At 39.1% G+C, this 14,566-nt stretch overlaps 1 pseudogene; it reads right to left on the bottom strand.

Moving 5' to 3' along the window:
• Positions 1-925: 925 nt before the first annotated feature.
• Positions 926-2,087, bottom strand: LOC149200722 (mitochondrial outer membrane protein porin of 36 kDa-like; annotated as a pseudogene).
• Positions 2,088-14,566: the final 12,479 nt, after the last annotated feature.

The following is a 14,566-nucleotide window of genomic DNA, read 5'->3' as shown; positions in this document are numbered from 1 at the left end:
CCTCTCTCAACAAATGAGGAGAGATGAAATATTGGATGAATTTAATGGAAGAGATACCCTTGGTCATTGCCTCTAAGAAAATGTAGAGCCTAATTCGTTAACATATTGTCATTTACCAGCTGCAAAAAATAATATCACAAGATCGTGAAATAGATAGAAAAATACCTTTTCTAATGTAGTTGTCAAGTCATGCATGGAATGTGTGGCCTTGTATGATTCAAATAAAGATGCTTCTTCAGAATTTTATATGGCCCTTAAATACACCTACACAAAATTAGATTCAATCAACTTTCAATATTAGAAGGAAATAAGGCAGAAATATAAACTATGGTGTTAATATCAATCCCAACAAAAATTATTATTGGCTAAAATTGAATGTGTTAAGAACACAATAGTGCCAGCTCCTTTCCCTTTAGACAAAAAAAACAACTTATTGGATCAGTTGAAGGGTGAGCACTGATGCTAACTGATGTCAAGTGAAAATTTGGGTAGGCCAACGCACCTCTAAATTATTAATTCAATCAAATTGGGAAGGTCTAAGCCCTCATTCAAATGGTGAAACAATATGAGATGAAGGTTTGAACAAAGCCCCAACCATATCAAATACTAAAGATCTTGATTAATAACCTTACCATTATCTAAAACCAAAACTGTTTCACAACTTTACAACCAATTTGAATCTCCAGCCACCCATGTTTGGCAACACCCATTTTCAAGATAATATGCCTTTAAAAAATTACAACATCTAACTTCACAAAACTACATTTCTAATTAAGTCAAGGTGTTGAGATAATTTGTGCCTCAACAGAAAACACAGGAAGTAAAATAATTATTCTGAAAGGAAAAAATAAAAAATTCCAGTCAAATTTTGGCAGAAGTCTCCACTTAAATTTGTACCAAATAGTGCAGATCCATGATAGAACCTTCAAGGCTTCAAAAACATAGATAATCCCACTTCCACATGGTTTTGAAGGGCTTTGGTGTCTACCTCACCAGAGAGAGTAACAAAAATTTTAGGCCTGCACTCATGTTGAAGTAGTGCAGTTTCCCTTCCATAATTATTGAGTCACCCGTTAATTGTTGTTAGTGCGTCTAGAGCATGTTGAGTGCTATGGTGAACATATTCTCATTCTTTGAAAATCTATGTGATATCTCTCCTCCAACAATGGTATTTGTTATAGGACTCACAACGTGCAATTAGGATGCCTTCAAGGTATCACACTTACCAGTTCTGGAAAGCATGGGTCACTTTCAGTATGACACAAAAAAACTTTATATACAATGCTACACAAAAAAAATTTGCAATTTACCCTATATTGTACCAAAAAACCTACTAAATTTCACTATTTCAATTTACAAAAATGCCAAGGTCCAAGTCTTACAAGGTCATAGAAGAAACAAAATCAAGCTTTGAAATACTCAATCCTGCATCATATTTCTAGAAGTTTCCTAATGCAATGTGAAAAACAACTTCACCGCCTATAGAGATATTCTTGTTTCCAATTACTCCTAAGAAATGTGTTATTGGAGATGGTGTCAGTTTAATGCTTGTATTGACCTATGCATAATCATGCAGATATTGAAGCTCAACCTATCAAATTTACAATACATAATGTAAGCAAAGTTAAATTGTAATATGTGTCACAAAAAAAATTACAAAAGTACTTTTATCACTATAAAGCATGAAGAATGTTGTTAAACATTGTGTTTATCACAACGTACCAGTGTGAAATTTTACCATGTAGATAACCTTGTGACTATTGATGATAAAAAATTAGGGGGCATGTTGAATCCTGACTAATATGGTTGTCTAAGTAAATGTCCACAACAATACAAAGAAAAGGCTCAAGATAGAAATAGGAACAAGATGTTTTTGTTGCAATGGTGCTCACCTATAAAAACTGGTTATTATTTTTCATATCCTTCCAAAGGGATTATTTCATATAGAAAAATTGGAAATTTGATCCCTTATCAGGTGAGATTTAGTGGAAGAGCACACTACAGATGAAAACTACAACATGTTGCAAATATATGCATTGAAGAAAATGGCACAATTGACACAAATTTCTAATCACCTTAATTGTCATGACTTTCTAAATGGTAAAAGGGAATGCCAAAATAACTGAAAGAATGTTCTAGCTTATAGAATGTAGCAATGTCCCAATTAATATAAGATACTGCAGGTTGTTACTTTACAAAAAAACACCTACATTAAGCATGCAATTTTTTCAAATCTAAATACCATGTCAAAGATAGATTTGATTGTTCAAATCCTACAATTAATAGAGACGACATCTTGCTTAACTAGGTTTTCTCTCTCTAGTTCTTTATTCTTAATGGCAACGATGAATTTCCTAAGGAGGTGTGGCTCCCTCTCCTCCACTGATCTAGCCTTTGAGGAAGCCACAAAAACTTTCAAATATCTTGTGGCAGCTTCTTTCGCAAAATCAAAAGATCTGTAACATCATCCAAATGAGAGTTTGTTAAGAAATTGAATAAGTGCTTAAATGAATTCCATCAATCCAAGGAGAAAATCACTTCATTGCTACCTCTAAAGTCTATGCTTCAAAATATAGATTCAATTATCAACTACAAACCTCAAAGTTACTTGAGTAAATCAACCATTATCACCTTGGTGATCATCCTTCTCACATAAGGATAGCTCTCCTCCAACGTAAGGGATAAATCCATGATAAGCCTACAAATTTGTCCTTCAAACACTAGAAAAAAATATTTGCAAAATGATATATTTTTTTCCTTTTAGCATTTAAAATGGAAAACTAGGCAAGACATAATGCCTATTCCTTGGGCTATAGACTATAGGAAACAAACAAAACTTTAAAATTGATGAATAAGATGTGAGTTGTGACAAAAAAAATAAACAACAAGTGTTATCAGTAAAGAATAGATCCAATAAATCTGTAATGGTGTTTTGTCATAATAGATGGAATACTTGAACATAATTTGCTCCCCCAACTTGATCTCTTGTAAGTCACATAGCTGAAAATTTCCTTTGAGGTGTGTGATGTGGTGAGCTATCTCTAGCCAAAGCTAATGGGACCCCACTCTAAATGAACCAAGGGGAATCCTAAGGTTGTGCATCCAGTTTCTATTAGTATAGATAGGCCTAACAATAAGAATCACTTAGCTACATAAAACACTCAAAATAATAAAATTACATATTCAAGCTAATTCTCTCAAGGAGGGAAAACCAAGTGACTTGGATGTAGCTTGTAGATATCCTCTCTAATCTTGTAGGTTAAGTCTCATTTAGAGAGTAAGAGCTGACCTAGAGTGTCTAAATATTACCTAAAATGGGCAAGTCAATTGAAAGAAATGACCACTAACTTAAGCAATTAAAAATAACCCACAACAATTACACCAAAGAGGGGTCTATTGAATCAATACCCTGAACTCCACCAAGATGATAGATTTAGGAATTGCATGTTCGCAGAAGATGAAATGTCCTAATTGTTGGGATGGGGTCCCTAGGGTCAATTTCTGTCAGTTACATCAAATTTTGTAATAATTTTTGTTAAAGAATGTAAAATCTCTGCGAAATGCAGAAGCGGAGTGCAAGGCTAAGAGTCAAAGGGGAATTAGTCCCTTGTAATGGTAAGTGATAGGGTGGTTTTGAAACTCACCCATGGTCCCCGGGTCATGATATTGTAATGAAAAGGCTATAAGTAGTTGAGTCATAGTGAGTCTTAAGAGATATATAATATTGAATAATCGTTGTAAGGCCAAGGTGCTAAGGCAGAGAGGTTTGTTTCCTGTACTTAGACGAAAGGGGAAGGCTCATGCAGCTAAGTGTGCAGAGACCTTCGTAAGTCTGTAGCTGAGTGTGTGGGTCCCTACAGCTGAGTGCGCAGGGTAAAAAAGTCTTTAATTGAAAGTTGGATCTAATAAAGGTTGTTTTGGATCTAATCTAATGCATTTGTGGCTTGTTCTTTATTTTTGTTTAATTTTATGTATCTGCGCTCAATGCTCCATTTTTTATGAATTAATATGTATTTACTATGCGAACTGTTGGATCTATAATGCTTATTCATGATAAGTGTAGATAACCTCCTTCACGAAGAAATGGAAGTTGTTAGATGGAGTTACTGTAGTTAGCTATTCGGAAAGGGTAGATCTGTGAGAAGGCAAATCTAAGCTATAAGGGCTTCATAATACACATCACACAGGCCTATGGATGTAGAATCCTGGTTTGAGCATCCCCCAATACTGCTTCGGGTGAAACTACTACCCGCACTAGATGGGTTTTTGCTGAAAGAGCCAGCAGCGTATGGTTTTATTCGTTGGCGTGAATAACTCTGAACTTGGGTCAAGCACCTGAAGCCAAAAAATGGTTCTGTTGCCGGGACCAATATCTATCTAAGAAATGTATGATGTTGAATAAGTGGTTTCCTACGAAAAATAAAATCGAGAAGTGGATTGATCAAAAGATACATGCATTTGCAGCTCAAGAGAAAAAAAACCCTCACTTATCCAAGGAACAATGGTTGGAGAGATATATGTCCACAGACGAGACCAAAGCTTTCTTATGTATCTTCCCTTGTGAATTTCATGAACGTTTGTCTAGATTAGCGGACAGTCAGGGTACATGGAGACTTGACGACCCTATAGTGTGGACTCCAAAGCAGGTGAGGCATATGTAATCATTAGAGAACAACATTGTGTAGGCTATTGATCACTGGATTGATCACATCTTAGGAGGATTCCTTACTGAACTCGCGATTCATAAAACTATCACTTATAGCGAAGCAAATAGCATGCTCTTCAAGGGACCATGAGGTAAGTACTTAAAACCATTGAAAGCTTGGATTAAGATGCTATTGTGTGAAAAATGAGTTATTCCATTACCTTGATGTTTGGAACTACGTGAACTGGAAAACCCTTTAGAAAGAACATAGAATCGAGCTCTTAGTACTGTTCGCTGATTGGATCCCCTTCAAGTGATGACGAAGGGGAAATTTTAAGTACACCATGAAGCGTGGTGTAATTGATTAGGCAGGGTATCTGGGATATACCTCATCCATCCACTCCACCTCCACCTCTACCTCCACCTCCACCTCATACAACTACACCTTCACCTCCACCTCCACCTCCATATCAACCATTCAATATGGCGAATACCATGAGGATGTTGATTTTTAAAGGGGTAGGGAGAGAAGACCCTGAGAAATTCTAATTCGTTGTATATGCTATGTGGAAACCTAAACAAATTACATATGATAACATAAATAAAGCACTGCTAGTCATGACCTTACAAGATAGAGCATAGATGTGGTACATCAAGTACTGCACTTACAACCCCAACGTGAGGATGGCATGGACCCAGCAAGCACTGAATAGAGATTTTAGAAAGCCTATGTCAGAGGCACAATCTGTGACTGAGTTAAAAGAGATTCACCAAAATGTAAATGAGTCTTCCTAGGATTTCTATCAAAGGTTGAAGTGCTTGATCCGACAGCTCAATATGGTGATCTTAGATTCCCAGCATAGGGATTGGTTATATATCACGTCACTTTTACCACACTTAAGATTACCTCTATCACAAAAAAATATTGGAATGCAAGCAGAGGTCATTTAAATCAAGATGAGTTTGGAAGTGTCGCTAGTTTAGGATACCAACATTGGAATACAGCAAATCCAGTCATAGCTGGCAAGCCTGCATATGGAGTCACAGAGCTTGAAAACTGGAAAAGAAGTGCAGACCGAGGTGCATGTTAAAGTTTGGTGTATAAAATGCAAAGCCAAGGGACATGATAAAGATCACCACCCTATTTATTAGAATTACTTAATCGGAGGAGGTGTTGTACCATTGAAGCCTAAGAACACTGCAGGACCAAGTACTGGAGCCCCTTTATGGTGTGTTATCTATCAGATTGGTGGAAAACATGTTATAGATAACTACCACCTATTACAAAAGTTTGTACAAACCCCACAGCAACTGTTTTTGACTTTCTGTAAATCAGTGGGCCATGATGAGTGAAATTGTAGAAGTTATGAGTTAATGATGGATTGGACCCCCACATACAAAATGCAACTAGAGAATAGGCCTCAAGATTAGGGTGCAGGAGTAGTGCACGGAGGATTCCAAGGCCGAGGATGAGGAAGTGATGGAGGGGTTTGCAAACGTTGTGGAAAGATTATTTGCTATAAATGTAGTGAAGCAGGACACTTCGCCCGCGACTACCAAAACCCCATGCATCCATCGTGTCAATATTGCAGACAGTTCGATCATGTGATAAAAGATTACCCAATACTTATCACTAAGATGCAAGAGAAGAATAAAAAACAACCGATGCAAAATATACAAATGATGAGTTCAGAGCCTCGCAAAGGGGATCATAGCATAAATATAGTGACAAGAAGTGGTATGGCCATAGGAGAAGGTAAAGGGAAGTAGCCTGAGGTTGAAGGTTGGGTGTGTAAGGCTACCAAGAAAGAAGTAGACTCTGACCTTAATAGATCTAAAGAGACCTTCATGGAAGCCAAGCAGAGATTCGTTGAGGCCTCCACCTCATGAAGCTAGGAGAAACTTTCGGACACTAGTGCAGTGTAGGAGGTAGACCCCTCGTTGTTAGCCACTTTCCAGAAGACCTATATGAAGTTGTTGCACAATAAGAAGGCACTAGAAGGGCTCCAAGATCTAATCAATAATTGTACTAGTAGAGTTAAGGTTCCTATAGAACAACTTATAGTGAGAAAACATGGTAAGCATAAGAAGTGAATAGGGTTTGAAATGAGGCTAACCACCAGATTAGAGACTCTAACCATGCAAATCAGAGACTATGAAATGGACCAAGTAATATTTGATCTAGGGTCTAATGTAAATGCACTACCTAAACAAACCTGAGAAAGGATGGGGAGACCTGCACTACAATGGTCTCCTATTGAGTTGCGAATGGCTAATTAGCAAAAGATTACTCTGATGGGGCACTTATATGGTGTAATGGTAAATATTAAGGGTGCGAGCATGCTGGCTGACTTTGAGGTCATTGAAATAGTGCATGACAGCAATCCTTGCCCCGCACTACTGGGAATTTACTATGCTTTTGACGTGGATGTTTTGATTAACTTGAAGAAGCGAAAGATGACTTTTGAGAAGAAGGCGCTCAGGGTTATAGTGCCACTAGACCTTGCTGAGGGAGCACATTATACTGAACCTATTCGCGACTTTGTGGAGGATGGTGATGATCTAGACCAAATATACAAGATCATAGTGCAAGACGAAGATTGGATCAATCCTACGGCCAATGGAAGAATGTCGTTTGATAGGGATAGTTCTTGTACCTCAAACTCGAATGATGAACTTGATCAATGATAGAATTGGTTGCACGAAGTATCTATGCTATGGTGCAATATGATGACCAAATCATTGTGATGCAGATCAACTGAGGTAAGAAATCTCCCACATTATTATGGTTTGACTGATGTTGATCTATTTTTGGATTAATTTGAAAGGGAGGTGCCTAGACAACATTTCTTGAATTGGTACTGCATGCAATGCCTACCCGTTGGTGGCGTACGCACAAGGGAAGCTTTGCTAGTTGGAAGGAATACAGAAGAATGATGAAGTTAAGTTTTGGATATGCTAATACCCAAATGACTGATAAGTATAGCAGAAAGGATGATCCCCTCAAACATTTGGCGAGATGGACTCAAGCTTGGGGAACGAAGCCACAACCAGAATGGGTGCACATCTTCTGCCATACCTTAGACACAATCCCAATGAATTTGTATTTAGAAACAGAGCTTCCCCATGGGACAGTTGAATGGGATATATTAAGAGAAAGTTTTTTATTAACTTTTGGCTTTGAGGATGGGTTTGAGTGCATTGATGAAGTGCTCTAGGAGATTAAGGCTGCCATTTTTAGAACCACTGAAGAGCCAGTAGAATGGGTTCAGCCAGATTGGTGTACACAGCTGTGCCATGCACTGGAATGTTACAATGTGACTACTGAAGAGGAGGAAGAAGATCTGCAGAAAATCAACATTCTAGAGACAGAGGGAGAATGCAAAGTTGGAGGAAAAAAAGTAGAGAATTTGGATATATCACAACCTTTGAAGACTAGAAAAGTGAACATCAAATCCAACGTAGAGCCAAAGTTCACAAAGATAGGGGATTACTAGGACGAATATACGGTTGATAAAGTTGTGGAATTGTTGCACAAATACCAAGATGTATTCCCAGAAAAGTTCTCAGATCTAAAGGGTATTATAGGAGATTTGGGTGTAATGAAAATTACTTTGAAACCTATTGCGAAGCCCATAAAGAAGAGACCTTATCAGCTCAATCCGAAGTATAAAGAAAAGGTGCGCAAAGAACTGGACAAAATGTTGGAGGCCAGAATTATTGAGCCAATAGAAGAATCCGATTGGGTGAGCCCAATGGTTGTCCAGGAAAAGAAACAACAAGGCGAAATTAGGATATGCGTAGATCTCAGAAAGCTTAATGTTGCATGTGTTCATGGTCTGTTTCCAAAACCATTTACAGTTAAAATCTTGGAGAATGTTGGAGGTGAGGAAGCATATTCGTTCACTGATGTATTCTTGAGATACCATCAAATAAATATTGCACTAGAGGATCGCAACAAGACAACCTTCACGACAAGGTGCAATTTATTTCAGTATACAATAATGCCATTCGAGCTGAAGAATGCACCCACAATCTTCTCTAGGATAGTAATCACGACGTTTAAGAAGTTTATTCATAAGTTCTTTGAGGTATATTTTAATGACTAGAGTGTGTTTGGATTGGTGAAGCACCATGTTGCAAGTCTATGCCTCATGCTGGATATATGTCCTAGATACTAAATTGCACTGAAATTGAAGAAATGTATATTCTATGTGCCTTTTGGAACTTTTCTAGGCAATGTAGTAAGTAAGCAGAGATTGATGGTGGACCCTACGAAGATAGCAGTGATTGTGAATTTAGAAGCTCCTAGGAATGTAAAGCAGTTGCGCATGACATTGGGGCACACTGGTTATTATAAAAAGTTTATCATGGTTTATGCTCAGATAACCATGCAAATAGAAAAGTTATTAAAGAAAGACGTGACTTTCCGCTGGGATGAGGAATGTCAATGTAGTCTAGATGTACTGAAGGAAAATATGGTGACTGCGCCGATCTTGGTGTTCCCGGAATGGAAGAAGGAACTCCATGTGAATGTAGATGCCTCACGTATTGCGCTGGGTGTGGTATTGACCCAGCCTGGTGAAGGTGATATTGATCATCCAATTTCCTTTGCGAGTAGAAAGTTGTCAAATGATGAGAAGAATTATTCAACTACGGAACATGAAGGTTTGGAAATGGTTTACGTGTTGCAAAAGTTTCGGCATTATTTGTTAGGCGCACATTTTAAAATGTACACATATCACTCCACCCTTAAGTACCTGGTCAACAAGCCTGTGTTGGGTGGGAAGATCTGTAGGTGATGGTTGTTGTTCCAGGAGTATGACTTTGAAGTAATGGTGAATCCTAGATAGTTGAACGTAGGATAGGATCACCTAAGCCAAATCAAGATAGGTGAAGAACCAACCAATTTAGAAGAAGGATTGTTGGATGCGCAACTCTTTGTTATGTGCATTGTGGATGACCACTTTGTTGATATCATTTAGGTTTTGATCACGGATATAGCCCTCAAAGGCTATTCTACTCAACACAAAAAGGAATTAGTGGTCTGCTCAGCTGATTTTTCTATTATAGTGGGACATTTTTATAAAATTGTAATAGATGAAATATCATGCCAATATGTTCCAAAATTTGAGCAGACTAGTATCCTCGCCGAAGCACATTAACGAGTGGTGGGAGGAGACTATGTAGGTGGAGCGATTGCGCAGAAGAATTGGCACGCAGGGTTATGGTGGCCGACAATGCATAAATATTCTAAGGCATTTTTTAAAGCATGTGATGCTTGTCAAAGGATGAGAGAGCCTTCACAAAGAGATGAATTTCCTTTAAATCCTCAAGCCTCCTTACAGGTATTCAACAAATGGGCTATTTATTTTATTGGTCCAATACAACCACCAGGAAGGAAGATAAGTGCACAATACATCATTGGTGCGATGGAGTACTTAACTAGATGGGCATAAGTGTAGCTGGTGAGGGATTTGACTCCTACTACAACTATGAAGTTCCTATTTGAATATTTTTTAATGCAGTTTGGGCACCGTAAGGTATTGATGAGTGATGGGGTTATGCATTTCTTTAATGATACAATCGGTGCGATGGTCAAGGAATTCCAGGTGTACCATCAAACGAGTACACCCTATCACCTTCAGGAAAATGGTACAGTGAAATCATTCAATGGGATTCTGGAGAGTGCGTTGACAAAGATTTGTAACGTGAAGAGAAACGATTGGGATGTACACATCCTGATGGTCCTATGGGCATATAGGATGATGTGCAAGAAGTTGATAGGCCAAACTCCATTTAGTTTATTGTATGGAATCGAGGTGGTAATGCCCATGGAATATATTGTGGCAAGCCTATGCATTACAGCTTTGACACAGATGACGGATTGAAAAACCTTAGAGGACTGGCTCACGCAGTTGATGGAGTTGGAAGAGGACTACTTTCTTGCAGGATTTCACCAGCAAGTGCAAAAGGAACATGAGAAGGCCTGGCATGATAGGAATATTAAGTTGTGCACTTTCAAGTTGAACAATTTAGTTTTGCTCTGTGATAGTAAGTTCACAAAGTTTTCGGGAAAAATTCAAATGCACTGGTTGGGCCCTCATATTATCAAGGAAATCACGGATGGTGGCACAGTTCAACTTACGAAGCTGAGTGGCAAATTTTTCCCTGGAAGGGTGAATGGAATTTTGTTGAAGTTATATAAAGGGGGTCCTTCCCCCCCACAATGACTACATGGTAGCAGGGAAGTCTTAGTAATCCAGACAGCTACAAGGGATTGCGAGACTATAAACTACACTACCCTACGAAGAGAAAAATGAAGAAAGGGGGTTGCGCAAAGGGAGCAAGAAGTGTGCTAGTAGAAGATGCGCCAAGAGGGTTGCGCATGCATATTGGTGCCATGCAGTCGGGTCCAAAAGTAGCCATTGAAGACATTATTCATAATTGGATGGCGAAAAAACCATTAGGAGAAGAAGGGAGGTGATGATCCAAATTTAAACAGGAATGCAACAAATTATAGAGATAACCATAAATAGAGAGATGCAGTGGAAATAATACTTCATGTCATTAATGTAAAATACTGAAATATGCTTACAAACAGAAATGGAAATAAACCAGTTAGGGCGATGGTAGCTTATTTCTGAGAAGTGATGTGGTGGCTACATGTCTCTGAACTGCCTTACAATGAGGCTCAAGGGCATTTTTATTATTGAACAATAAGAGCAAACCCTAAACAACCAAAACCCTAACCCAAAGAGATGTAACACGAAGAGTTTATGGGCCCCGTTGGGGTGAGCTGGATAGCCAATGTCCCAAGGTCGTGACTTGGTCATATTATCTTCGTCTGATGCACATGATAACTCGTTGGAAAGATATCTCCAAGGACTACGATAGAAAAAATGATTTTAGACAAAAAAATTCTGGGGTAGATTTCCAAAAAACGTCCTTTAGGGACTCAAAATGGCTTCGGAAGTTTAGGACCCGAAAAACTGCTAAAAATAGTAAACTGTGCTACAATTAAGGAAACTGAAAAAATGAAAGAAGTAATGGTGGGGGTCTAAGTGGAATTTACGGGTGGCCACCAATATCCACCTGGATCAGGTGACATTTATGGCAAAAATCCTTAGAGATCTACTTCCAAAGATGCATTTATGATCAGAAAATGGAGGGAACGGTCAGATTTGAATTCAAAATTTCCATAAATCTAGCATTCTAGCCTATAGTAGAACACTTTTCCTTTTGAAAATTGCAAATGAGCCCTCATTCTTTCAATCTATGAATCAACAAACTTAGGATGATTTGATTGCAAGCCTGACATTTGAAAAACTACCTGAGTGGAACCGTAAAATTACCCTTGAACAAATGTCCACCGAACCTATAAGTTTCGAAGTCACTATCTCTCAAGCATAAGTCCTAGAAGTTGTGAGCATGAAAGTTATACCATATGTTCCTATGAAACTGAGGTTGCCTAGGCCAAAGCCATCTACTTCTAAGGAAAATCAGAAGAAACCACAAGCTGTATCAATGAAGAAATCACTGATAAAGAATATGACAGAGGTGTTGCAAAATGAAAAAATGGACAAGTCCAAGAAACCCAATGTATCCTTGGATTTGTATGAGGAGGAACTCCACAAAGTAGTTGAAAAGTTGGACACGGAGGAGGAATATCCTCTCACAAGGTTGTCGAAGTATATCCCTCCATTTAAGGGCAAAGCGAAGGTCACCAAGGATCCTGATAATGCTAAGTTTACAATCTCAACCCTATTATTTCTAGAAAAAGTGCCTTTCGAAGGCGCACTCTTAGTGCGCATCCTGATATTGAAGATGGAAGATTGGGATATGGATGATCATGAGAATTTTCGGCACTTTGCCATAAATAAATATATGACTAGGATCTACTATGAAAAAACAAGAGTCACGCAGTTGGAGACCATGAAGTGGGTTGCAGGAGTGTAGAAAGTAGGGTTGTTGAATATGTTGTGGGTGCCCCACTTTAACAGGACAATAATCAACACAGTATGTTTGCTCTAGTTGCTCGCACTAGTTCATGATGGGTGTCTCTGGCTGGGAGAGCCCATCCCCATCACGAACATGTTGATTCACCATATCAAGGGGAGGATCCAGTGAAAGAATTCAAAGGAAAATGCAAAGAGAATCAACTCATTGATAGAATGGCGACTGAGTTTGGCTTGGTCAAGAATTCATGCGGATGCTCCATCTGCTCCATCACGGATAAACTATTACAGTTTGCTACTCAGATCTTGGCCTACAAGGTCATGAGAAAATGTCATGGGGACAAGGTTTTGGCACCCGTAATCTCATTGGTTGTCAATGCGTGAATGGGGTATAGTATAACTTGGCACAGTACCTCTGCAAGGAATTATGAGAAAATTGCCGCAAAGCACAGGATAATGACAAGGCATTTCACTATGCCTGGCTCCTATTATTGACTATACTTGTTGCAAGAGGCTCTCAAAGGATAGTTAGTTTCCTTCACAGGATGATGATTTACCCGAGGCAACGAAGTTCGCTTCACTGTGGGCAATGAAGGATCCAGAGAGGATCACGGAGACAAAAATATTTTGGGTGTTGATCGAGATGGACCTGCGCACTGTGATTAACCAGAGACCAAGCTTGTCGCCAACCTTCTTCGAACAACTAGAGGCCTACATTGAATTCAAGGCAGCCTTTCATAATGTATCGATCCGTGCAAGGTGCGACCCTAAGAATATTTGGCATAAATTATCTTACTTGGTAACAGAAGTAGACGTACAGGAAATTGTGGGACTATGGCCAGGGGAGCGATTGGAACCCACAGATCTTGGTGCAGGAACAAGTAAGGGAGGAGAAAGCTCCTTCACATAGAAGGTAGCTGAATAGAAGAAAAAATAGGCTGGACAAGCAACCATGCGAGAAAAGGCTGCTCAGAAGAAGAAAGACAATGCTACCAAGGCAGCTATTGCCAAGATAGCTGCTAAAAAAGAGTGCGCTGAAAAGGGAGCTAGGAAACAGGTTGAGGAGTTGGCTTCCCAACATACTGAAGAGAAAGAACGGTTCGAGTAGGAAGGATATGGGGATGAGTCATAGAGTGCTCCCTTCACAGTGTCAAAGCACCAAATGGAGACAACTACCAGACCAAAGAAAAGGTAAAAATTGGACAAGTAAGCGCGCATTGACCCAATGGTCCTCACAGAGGGGGACCTTAATGAAATTGGGGATAAGATCAGAGATACAACAACAAAACTGTGGTAGTAGTTCTAGCAATCACTTGGAGGTGTACAGAAAGATCCGCGCAAGATGCAAATACAAATAGGTCGGCTACAATCGAGTGTGGGCCAAGTGAGTGGTGTTCAAGTGAACCTACAACAAGCGATTGAGACTGTAATGGAAACATAATAGACTTTGGACCTCGGAGTCATTCCCTTGCCAAAAGGGATATTACACATAGAGTTAGAGGAAGATAAGTCCCAGCTCAGAAATATCAAAGTAGTGGGAATGAATTTGGCCACGCTGCCACTTTAGACCCTCCACACGCTTCATCAGGGGTTCTCAGATGAGCTTCGAATCAGAGAGAAACGTGTGCTATTGGTAATTAGCAAAGTCAAAATGAACAATGATCAGATCTTCACTGAAAAGGATCAAGCTCTTAAGGAAAAAGAAGAGCTAGCAACGCAAATCCATAGCCTTAAAGCAGCAATTGCACAAGCGTGTAATTCAGTACTAGAACTACACATTCTAGAAGATTTGGAAGCTTCTACAAAGGTTCAGAAATTGGTTGCTGTAGTGTGAGAGTCTAAGCATGAGGTAGGTCGATTTAATTTTTAATTTTAGATGCAAATATTAGAACTGCTATTGAAACTGCAACTAACTACTCCATGAGAGGTGAGGGAGCAGCGCGGGGCAACCATTAGAGAGCAC

This window comes from Pinus tabuliformis, chromosome 2_1 (genome assembly GCF_031772625.1).
Source record: "Pinus tabuliformis cultivar Carrire ecotype Pingquan chromosome 2_1, CPIR1, whole genome shotgun sequence".
Lineage (NCBI taxonomy): Eukaryota > Viridiplantae > Streptophyta > Pinopsida > Pinales > Pinaceae > Pinus > Pinus tabuliformis.
The sequence above is the reverse complement of the archived record's forward strand: the minus strand, read 5'-3'. Positions and strand labels throughout refer to the sequence as shown.